At 42.7% G+C, this 10,963-nt stretch overlaps 1 non-coding gene across 1 annotated transcript; it reads right to left on the reverse strand.

Moving 5' to 3' along the window:
- Positions 1–1,758: 1,758 nt before the first annotated feature.
- On the reverse strand, positions 1,759–1,868 carry LOC127200946 (U6 spliceosomal RNA). Its single transcript, XR_007832161.1, has one exon. It is a non-coding gene; the product is annotated as a U6 spliceosomal RNA (small nuclear RNA).
- Positions 1,869–10,963: the final 9,095 nt, after the last annotated feature.

Consider the following 10,963-nt stretch of genomic DNA (forward strand, 5'->3'; position numbering starts at 1 on the left):
ATCAAACTTCAGAATGGGAGTCAGTCTGGCCCTGCCTCTGTTTTTAGGAACAGACATTTTCTTAGAACATAATCACAACATAAAGAGTTAGGCCTAGCAGGGCACAGCTTGGGCTCTACAGAACAACACCGTCACCAAAAAAAAAAAAAAAAAAAAAAGGTGGGGGGGGGAGGGGAATATCCTCAACTATATGTTTATACGGTGTATGTTTTGTGCAACAGTGACAATTTTGAGTTGTAGTACCAGACATCATGTGGCTGGCAAAGCCTGTAGTATTTACTGTTGGCTCTCTGTGGAAAGCACTGACAAGACGCGGTCCGTGTGACTGCTGCCCCCAGCACGAGGCAGCGCAGAGCCTATGCAGCAGCCAGGGGACAACTTCCTGGATGTGGTGCACGACCGATAAGACTGAGATTCAGGACTACCAGGACTGTGTCCCAGCTTACACTGCCTGTAAGTGGCCATGAGTTCAAATCCCAGTCTTTCCAAAGGAAATCATAGAGGGGAACAAATGCAGAGGGGCTTGCAATAAGTGCCTCCCAAAATTGTTATAATTCTCATATGCTTTTGTGAAAACACTATACAAATCTTTATCATTTCAGCAGTTATTACACATCCCACTACAGGTCGACCTTACACTCTCCTTTATCCTTGTACAAAACTGGTGTGTCAGTAACACAGGCAGCCACGTCTAATTTACCTCAGTGAGAACTTCCCACTCTCACCTCACCATTAGAATGACGCCCCTTTTCTAGAATGACTTAGATTCCGTGTTTTATTTTATTTTTGAGATGGCACCCTGTTATGTTGTCCAGGCTAGTCGCAAACTCCCCAGTTCCAGTGAGTAATTGGATCATCTCAAATAATTGGGACTTTAGCCAACAAACTTCATTCTCTGGCACGGCCTTGCAGTGTTCTAGCCATAAACCTCCAGGGGAAGATGGCTATGGTGGACATTTTCTGTCCACACTGTCAACATCCACACATAGATCCTAGAAAGGTTTTGCCATCACTGAGCCTCGCTCGGCAGTTAGGCTTTGCTATTTTGCCTTGGGTCTCAGGCCACGACCCCTAGACCCCCTGCTCAGATCTAGCTAACGCACAGCTCCTTCTCCACAGTTGTGGGGAGAGCAGGGACTGCTGCTGACATGAACTCTAGTGCCCCAGATTTGATCACTCCCCTTGGTGGGGAGGCCCGGCAGACACACAGAGGAAGGGGATGCAGGCTATCCAGGATGTGACCTGATAGGCTATGGTCATACATGGTGGGGGAAGAGGTCCCCTTCTGTCAGAGGTCTAGGGGCGAGGAATAGGGCAGAAGAGGGAGGGAGGTCAGAACTGGAAGATACAAGCGAGGGGATGACATTCGGGACATAAGCTGAATAAATTATAATGAAAACATTAATAAATACATGAGCATGCCAACAGCACGTATCCATTCAGGACTCAGGGCTTCCTCTGCTCCCCCACAGCTCTGATTTTCTCATTATTTGCTCCTATTCCTCCTTTGCTGTTGGAAATCCTGCTCAGGATGTCTCATTCTGCTTTCTGTTATATACCTCCAAGGATTTTAATCCAAAATGTGAAGATTCGGTTTAGATTAAAAACAAATAAAACAAAAACAAAAACAAAAAACACTGTACTTGATAATGACATTTCGAAAAAATGACTTTGATAAAATATTATTTTAAAAATTCTATTAGCAAAATGTAATACATATTTAAAATATACTGCCAAATAAGTTTTATTTGACTCTCAAAAAATATAGAACACGTCACAGATCTGCATGTCATACTTTGCTCAGGGGCCATGCTAATCTTTTCTCTGTATAGTTCCAATTTTAGAAAATGTTCTGCCAAAGCAAGCACTCATTCTATTTTTTATGATTCACTGATCTATTTCCATTTCTATTATATATATTCTTTTTGGTGTTTTGAGGCAGGGCCTCAGGGAACCCAGGCTGGCCTTGAACTCTGTAGGTCACTATAACTAAAGAGGACCTTCAGCTCCCGACCCTCATGTCCCCACCGCCCAAGTGCTGGAATTACAGGTATGTGCCAGTATACCCAGCTCTGTCAGATTCTTATTTATATGACTTAGGAACTTTTTGTGCACACATATACTCATGAGTATATTTTGTGTCCCAATAGACTGCCCACCGTTCCTCCTAGGTAGCAAATTCCCACTGACTTGGACGCCCTGACACTGTGCACCTAGCTCTGCACTGTGCTCCAATCTGCTGCTTAGCACACCAACCTAGGTTGCCTCCATTGCATCTGTCCACTTTTCAAAAAGGCAAGAGGAATGAAAGCAAGGAGCTCCTGCAAACGCCGTACAGAGTTTTCAATGTCTATGAAGCTTTGCGTGATGTTCAATGCTTTACATGCCAGCTCTTTTTTGTGACTGCAATTTTTCTTTAAAAGACCAATATTACATCAGGTTTATCAATATAACCTATTCCCTCATTTAATCTTGGAGCCAAATTGTTCACACTCAGATCCCCTCATAAATAAACACAATGTTCCAATTGAGCTGCTGGCAGCAGAATGTGTTCACAATCAGGAACCTTCACTGTCTTGGCAGGAATGACAGAATTAGCTAATTACAGTAGTCTTCTATATCTGTTTTCATTGGGATAAGGGACAATCTGGCGATATCAAAAAGCAAATGATCCAGAAAGACATCTTAAGATCCTTCTCAAAGATGGTAATCTCCTCATAAGTCATCTTAGATGGGCATTTCTCCACATAAAATTTCCATGACGAAAGAAAAACTCCAAGATGTTTTCATGAGAATGAGGTTTGAAAGTTCCACTGTATAAGGCAGCCAAGAAAGGCTATCTTGGAGAAGCTGAGAACCTTTGGGGGAAGGGGCCAAAAGATTAAAAAAAAAAAAGATAAAAAGATAAAAGAAAAAAAGGCTCCTACTATTTAAAAAGCCCAGATTTTCCAGGAGGCAGTAGATGGATTGCTGTGAGTTCTAGGCCAGCCTGGTCTACAAAGTGAGTCTAGGACAGCCAATGCTACACAGAGAAACCTTGTCTCAAAAAACAAAAACAAAAAACAAAAAACAAACAAACAAAAGGCTCAAACTTTCTTTGGAAGAGAAAGAGTTAAGCAGCACATAAAGCAAATGAACATATTTTAGAGGCAGTGCTCAGAAGCCTTTTGGGGAACAGTTCAGAGACTCATGGGGAACCTGTTGGCATCAGAAATACTGAATTCAAAAAATGTTTAAATTAAATTTCTCACTAGCTATGTTACCAGTAATGATGCTGGTCTAGGATAAACACTGTCTTGGGCTTTCAGACGGAGCTGCAAGAAGTCAGGTATGATGGCACACACATTTAATCCCAGCACTCAGGAGGCAGAAGCAGGCAGATGTCTGAGTTTGAGGCCAGCCTGGTCTACAAAGAGAGTCCAGACCAACCAAGGCTACACAGAGAAAGCCTGTCTCAAACAGTAAAAACAAACAGCAACAAAAATCGAGCTACACAGGAGAAGAAACACTTCTTTTTTCATGATTTATATTCTGCTTGCTTCTAAAAACAGACAAGAGGAAACCTGCAGGATAAAAAATGTGTGCTATTTATGGTTAAGGCAAAAAATTTATCCCTCAAACAATAAGGGAAAAAATGCAGACACTGAGGTGAGTTGCAGCAAAAGATGTAAGACAGCTTTAGTCCCCACCATTTTCCTCCAGTACAGTGTAAAAATGCCAAGCACGGCTCTTGCCACAAGCTCTATCACAGGCTACGTTGTAAAGGCCCCTTCTTAGGGAGCTTAGAGAGTCAAGAATAAAATGGAATTCTGACACATCTGTCCTGCTTTTGCTTCCTTATCTTTTAACAACAAAGGCTAAAAATGCTAATATCTTTCTCGGTTTTGAAGGAGCTTGATTTTTTTGTTTGTTTGTTGCATGTGAGGTCTTGTTATGTAGCCCAGGCTAGCCATTGGCCTATGACAATCATCCTTACTCAGCCTCAGAAGCACTAGGGTTTTGTTAAGGATGTACCCTACAAAAATAAAACTATGCCATCAGATGTGGGCCGTGACCCTTGGAGGGAGGTCACATATCAGAAATTTACAATTCATAACAGCAGCAAAATTACAGTTATGAAGTAACAATGAAGTAATTTTATGGTTGGGGATAGCCGCATGAGGAACTGTATTAAAGGGTCGCAGCACTAGGAAGGCTGAGAACTGCTGCATTAGAGGCTGCCTTAGTGAGGGTTACCACTGTTGGGATGAACCACCAAGACCAGAAGCACCTTGGGGAGGAGAGGGTTAATCTGGCTTATATATCACAGTCTACTGAAGGAAGCTGAAGCAAGAATTCAAACGGGGCAGGACCCTAGAGGCAGGGGCTGACGCAGAGGCCACGGAGGGGTGCTGCTCCCTGGCCTGCTCCACATGACTTGCTCAGCCTGCTTTCCTATAGAAGCCAGCCCCACCAGCCCGGGGTGGCACCACACACAGTGTGCTGGGCCCTTCCTCATCAATCGTTTAAGAAAATGCCCTGTAGGCTTGCCTATAGCCAAATTTATGGAAGCTTTTCTTAATTGAGGTTTCTTTCTTAAAGATGACCTTAGCTCATATCAAGATAGCATAAAACAAACCAGGACAGAGGAGCGGCAGAAACTCACTCACTTGTGCCTGTTAGTCAATAATCAATAATATCTTATAGAAGCCAGTAAAGGGACATTTGAGTTGAATGAATGCCGACCGTTTAAACCTCCAGTTAGCAATATGTCTTCATTTTCCTACCAATTTTGCTCTGATTGCACAGCGCATGGAAAGTAATGAGCTTTGAACATGGAAAACAACTCAGACCAAGATCATCACTTTTGACACCATAATGCAAAAAGATGAATTTAAACTTTCTATTTTAAAAGGCAGACTGCTGTTTATGTTGTTATAGATATTTAAGTCTTCTAATTTTCTCCCCTTGTGAATCAACTATAAATATAGCTATAAACCACAAATATTCCAAGCCAGTAGAGCCTAATTTGAAAAAAAAAAAATCAGACCAAGATAAGTCACCTAAAATGCTAGCAAAATGTGGAGATTATTCTCAAGATAAAGTATCAACAAACATAAATTCACTATTAAAATCATAAAAAGGAGTTCGGCATGGTGGTAGTCCCTTTAGTATGAGCTATTTGGGTGGCTGAGGCAGGAAGATCATTTCAAGTTGAAATCAGCCTAAGCTACATATTAGCTCATACTGTGGCACAGTATGGAACCTGTCTCTCTCTCTCTGTCTCTCTGTCTCTCTCTCTTTCTCTGTCTCTCTCTCTCTCTCTCTCTGTCTCTCTCTCTGTCTCTGTCTCTCTCTCTCTCTGTCTCTCTCTCACAGACACACACACACACACACACACACACACACACACACACACACACACACACACGGGCTGGAGAGATGACTCTACAGTTAATTAAACTCACTCAGTACTCACTACTGAATTCTCAAGATCCATGTAGCTCAAAACCTCTTGTAATTTCTGTAGTTCCTGGGTATCTCCACTCATGTGCATATACCCACACATATACATATCATTTAAAAAATAAAAAAGCAAATACTTTTTTTGTTGTTTTGTTTTGTTTTGTTTTGAGACAGGGTTTCTCTATCTTGGCTGTCCTGGACTCGTTTTGTAGACTAGGCTGGCCTCGAACGCACAGTGATCCTCTTGCCTCTGCCTCCTGAGTGCTGTGATTAAAGGTATGTGCCACCATGCCGCCTAAAGCAAATACTTTAAAGCAACAAGCCAACTGTGGTCATTCGGTGGAACAAGCAAAGACCATCCTCTTTCTCCTGAGTCTGATCAGAACAAAGAAAAGCTAACAATATTCTTGTTTGGGAATCTGCCTGTAAAGTGCTCAGGCACTGACGGTTCCCTTGATGTTACAGGAAAGGGCGTGGCCGACACCATCCAGGGGGACACTCCTAAGGTGAGCTGCAAGAACAGAAATAACTAGCATGTGTAAGCCCTAGGTTTGATTCCCCAGCACTGAAAAACTTCTTTATTTTTTTTAGCTGAATAGGAAGAAGGCCAAATAAGCAAAGAAAGCCAGTGGTGTGAAGTGTTAGCTCTGAGAACAGAACACAATGTAGTAGCACGTTAACTGTGTCAGCAGATGGTCCTCTTGCCTGTGTGCCGCCAGCTGTAACACCCCAAACCAACAGCTCAGGTTCTTTTAATGAATTCAAAACTTTCCTCTTTTTTCCCCCCTCTGGTCTGAATAAAATTGGACTATGGGCTTCCTACAGAAAGGAACATTTTGGGAATTCTTTTTATAAAGTAATTTCTGCTTATTTACATAGCTGATTTTAGTCACCTTTAAAAAGTTAGCCCTTGGCCACGCCCAGTGGAACATGCCAATAATCCCTGCACTCAGGAGGCAGAGGCAGGGGGATCTCTGTGAGTTCAAGGCCAGTCTGGTTTACAAGGTGAGTCCAGGACAGCCAAGGCTACACAGAGAAACCCCATCTCCAAAACTGCAAAGAAATAAAGTAAAAGTTAGCCCCTTAAGTTGCAAAAAAAAAAAAAAAATCAAAGTGTCCAATTAGATGAAGTAGAGGTAGCACCACCTACCCCATCCTGTCAGCCTCTTCTCACCTGCTGTACTGGCAGGTGGCAAGTAGCTTGACTGATTTAACAGAAATTCTGCCTGTTTGGTATGAACAACTCAACTTGCTTCAACCAAGCATGCCCATATAAGTAGCCAAAACATCATCTTTAAATCATTAACAATATCACCAGAAATAATTATCTGTACATTGGCTAATTAACATAATAAAATACTGTTGATTTTTAAAATCTATTAGTTTTTCAACTGATTCAATTAATTAATTGAGACAGATTTTAAATTAATACAACTTTTTATCTTTAGCTTTATTGTTAAAGCGTGTTGTGGCCAGATTTTTGTACCAAGCACTCGCCATATGCCAGGCAGGAAGTTAGGCACTTTGCATAGCAATCACTTAATGCTCACATAACCTTACCTTCTTGTTCACAACGAGGAAACAAAATCTCAAAGGTGTCAGCTCACTGCTCAAGGCAGCACAAGAGGCAGTGCTGGCAAATGTGCAGGTGAGGCTCCTCTTAGTGACTGCTTATGCTGAGTCCGCTTACCACAGTTAGTCCACTGTGGTGGGTCCTGAGGCTCCACAATAGCTCATTGTAGTGATACATGTTCATAGAATATGGCGTTGGCTTAATAGAGACTTTTCCTACAAGGGTACCCTGGACTTTGAGCCTACCCCCACGTTCCTTCCTGCCCCTCCCCCTTTCTCTTCTCCTCAGTACTTTCTCTTTGTGGATATGGAAATACAAAGCAAACTCTAAAGAGACAAAAGCTGGTAACACTAAACATTTTTCTCAAGAGTATGGCTGAAGCCTGCAGTCCATTATTTAGGAAGCTGAGACGGGAGGTTGCTTGAGCCCAGGAGTTTGAAATCTGCCCAGGAGACATCATAGACCACATCTCTGGGCTCAGCAGTTGAGAGCACATATACTGCGCTTGCAGGTGTCACAGGTCTCAGCACCCACATGGACGCTCACAACTATCTGTAACTTCAGTTCTAGAGTATCCAATGCCCTTTCCTGGCTTCCACAGACTCCTGCATACATGTGGTGTCCATAAACTCATGCAAGCACATGCACACGCATGCTCATGTGCTCGCACACACACACACACACACACACACCACAAATAATAAATTGTTTTTAACACCATCTCAAAATAAACATAGAATTAACATTAGACACATACAATTTCTCTGAAAGAGTGGAGGGTGCTAGGGATGGAATCAGAAGGATTAAGAGTGAGGAGAGCAGCCAGGCGAGGTGGCACACCTGTAATCCCAGCACTGGGGAGGCAGAGGCAGGCAGATCTTGAGTTCGAGGCCAGCCTGGTCTACAGAGTGAGTTCCAAGACAGCCAAGGCAACACAGAGAAACCCTGTCTCGAAAACAAAAAAAGGGGCAAGGGGGTAATGAAGGAAAGAAGGGAGAGAGGCAGGGAGGGAAGGAGAAAGGAAGGCAGGAAAATGTTAATAATAGCTTTTAGATAGTTCTCATAAAAATAAATCAGTTCTCAAGTCCTGATAAACTACCTTCCCCCTTATCCTCATGCAGTCAGAAGCACACTCCTTACCCAGAAAGCTAGCGACTACCACAGAAACTATACAGCCTCTCTCACTGTTTCACTTCCTAGGTCTACAGTCATAGGGAACTAAACAGAGCTGTGCCATACTTACTCAGTAGGTGAGATCATATGAATCCTGTGTTCTAATGCTTTGTTTTTTAACTGTGTGTGTGTGTGCAAATGTGTCCCAGTTCCTATAGAGGGCAGAGGCATCAGATCCCCTTGGAGCTGGAGTTACAGGCATTTGGGAGCCATCCGATGTAGGTGCTAGAAACCAAATTGGAGTCCTCTGGAAGAGAAGCATCTCTCCAGCCCCTTGTCTATCTCTTGCTTGACAAATTGAGCTTTTTTTTGTCAGGGCTGATATATTAACTTAGAGAGCAGTTCAAACCTCACTGTAAAGCAATAGCAGGAATAAGCTGGGCATGATGGTACACACCTATAATCAAACTCTGGTAGCTGAGGCAGGAGAGTCATCAGGCTGAGGCTGACTTGGGCTACACAATGAGACTTGTCTTACAAAAACAAAAACAACTTACTACTAGTCTGGATCTGTAGTAAATTGTATGAATCAAATGAACATCATGGCTTACTCTTTGAGGCTGAGGCAAGAGGATCATCATTAGTTTAAGACCACTTCTAGGGTACCAAATGAGTCCCAGGCTTCATTAGAGCACAGAATAAGACCATGTCTATGTATCTCAGGGGTAAAGGAGTTGGTAAGAAATCGAAGACCTTTAGGTTTGCTTTCTTTATATTAAAGGTTAAATTTTTTTTTTCAGACTTTTGCTGACTGAAAAAGAAAAACCAGAATGGTTTTCCAAGGCTACTTTGGTGAAACTGCATATTCATTATTTCAGAGTATCTTGTGCGCAATTCTATCAGTAAACAAGTAATCTTGTTTATCTTTATACAGATAATGGCATCATTAAGGGATAATGGCAAGGATCCGAGGACGCAGCTCAGTGGCAGCGTGCCTGCTTAGTATGCAAGAGGCCTTGGGTTCATCCTCAGCATCGCAAAACAACAGCGCCAAAAATAACAGCATAAGCTTCTGTTTGCAGGGTCCAAGTCAAAGAAATACTATGCCTGATGGAACTGTTTGGAGCGTGTACAAAGTAAATGGCATAGCTGGGCGTCGGGGCCAATGCCTACCATGCAGCTTCTTGAGAGGCTGATACAGCGTGGCTCAAGCCCTGGAGGTCAAGGCTAACTAACCTGCCAAGCAAAGCAATTTCTTGCCTCAAAGGAGAAATGATAATGGTAAAGTAAAAGTAGATAGATTTAAATTTTTCTTATTATAATAATGAAATTTTTTTTGGAGACAGGATTTCTCTGTGTAGCCTTGACTGTCCTAGATTCATTTTGTAGACCAGGCTGACCTCAAACTCATAGCAATCCGCCTGCTTCTGCCTCCAGAGTGCTGGGATTAAAGGCATCTACCACCATACCCGCCCCATAATAATGAAATTTAATGAACCATAGCATGCAAGATGAAAGCCATTATCCTCCTCCTCTTCCTTGGCTTTTCCAGACAGGGATTCTTTGTGTAACAATCCTGGATCTTTTTTGTTTTTTCCTGTTTGGCTTTTTTTTTTTTTTTGGCTCGTTTGTTTAAATGGTTGTTTTCGTTTTTCAAGACAGGCCTGCCTGACCTAGACATAGCTCTGTAGACCAGGCTGGCATCGAACTCTTAAAGATCCACCTGCCTCTGCCTCCCAAGTACTGGAATTAAAAGGCTTGTCACCACTGCCTGGCAAAAGCCTGTTCTCACCTAAGGCGAGCTTTGTCTTTAGAAATGTTAAAAGGCAGAGGTGCTACTGGGATTTAAGAAGCACAGGACAAGTGTGCTGTTAAGCACATTATTTACCACAACAAAGAACTGGCAACAGTGCACAAAATGCCAACAGCACCCAGAATAAAAACCCCTAAATGGAGACACATGAAGCACACACAGTTGCATGTGGCGCTTTCTCAATTCTCATTAACAGTTTTTCACCACAGGTATATGTGCTGGACTCAAATTCGGAATCCTGCCTCTCATCCTCTTTTGTATTTGCCTACAGCCATGCACCACCATGGTCAGCTTAAAATATATAAGAAATCCACTCAAGTCGACAGCAAAAACCAAATCATCCAACTGAAAATGGACAGAGGCTTTTTGTTGTTGTTATTGTTTCTCAAGACAGGGTCTCTCTGTGTAGCCTTGGCTGTCCTGGACTCACTCTGTAGACCAAGCTGGCCTTAAACTCACAGAGATCCGCCTGCCTCTGCCTCCCTGAGTGCTGGGATTAAAGGCGTGTGCCACCTTACCCAGCTGGGCAAAAGACTTAATAGACATTAAACAGACATACAAAGGCCAACAAGTATATGGAAAGATGTTCCAACATCATTAGCCAGGTAAAAGATGAGAGATAAGTGTTAAACAGGTTGTGCTGTGGGTAAAACCTTTACATAAGGCTGGTAGAAATGTAAATTGGCAAAGCCATTATGGAAAACAGTATGGAGAGTCCTCAGTTGGTTTTGAATTAAAAATAGAACTATCACGATCAACCCAGCAATCCCACTTCTGAGTACACAGCCAAATAAAATGAAGCCAGCCTCTCTTGAGTAGATGCTTGCATCCCCATGGTCTCTGCAGCATGTCTGCAACAGCCAGATTCAAGAACAAGTGTCCACTGGGTGAACTACTGAGGTATGGAGGAATCCAACTGAACAGCATGCAGCTTTCGAAATGGAGGGAACCCTGCTATTTGGGGCCCAAGGGATGAACCCTGAGGACATTATACAGAAAGACAAATACCATCGTCTTTC

This window comes from Acomys russatus, chromosome 16, assembly GCF_903995435.1.
Source record: "Acomys russatus chromosome 16, mAcoRus1.1, whole genome shotgun sequence".
Classification (NCBI taxonomy): Eukaryota; Metazoa; Chordata; class Mammalia; order Rodentia; family Muridae; genus Acomys; species Acomys russatus.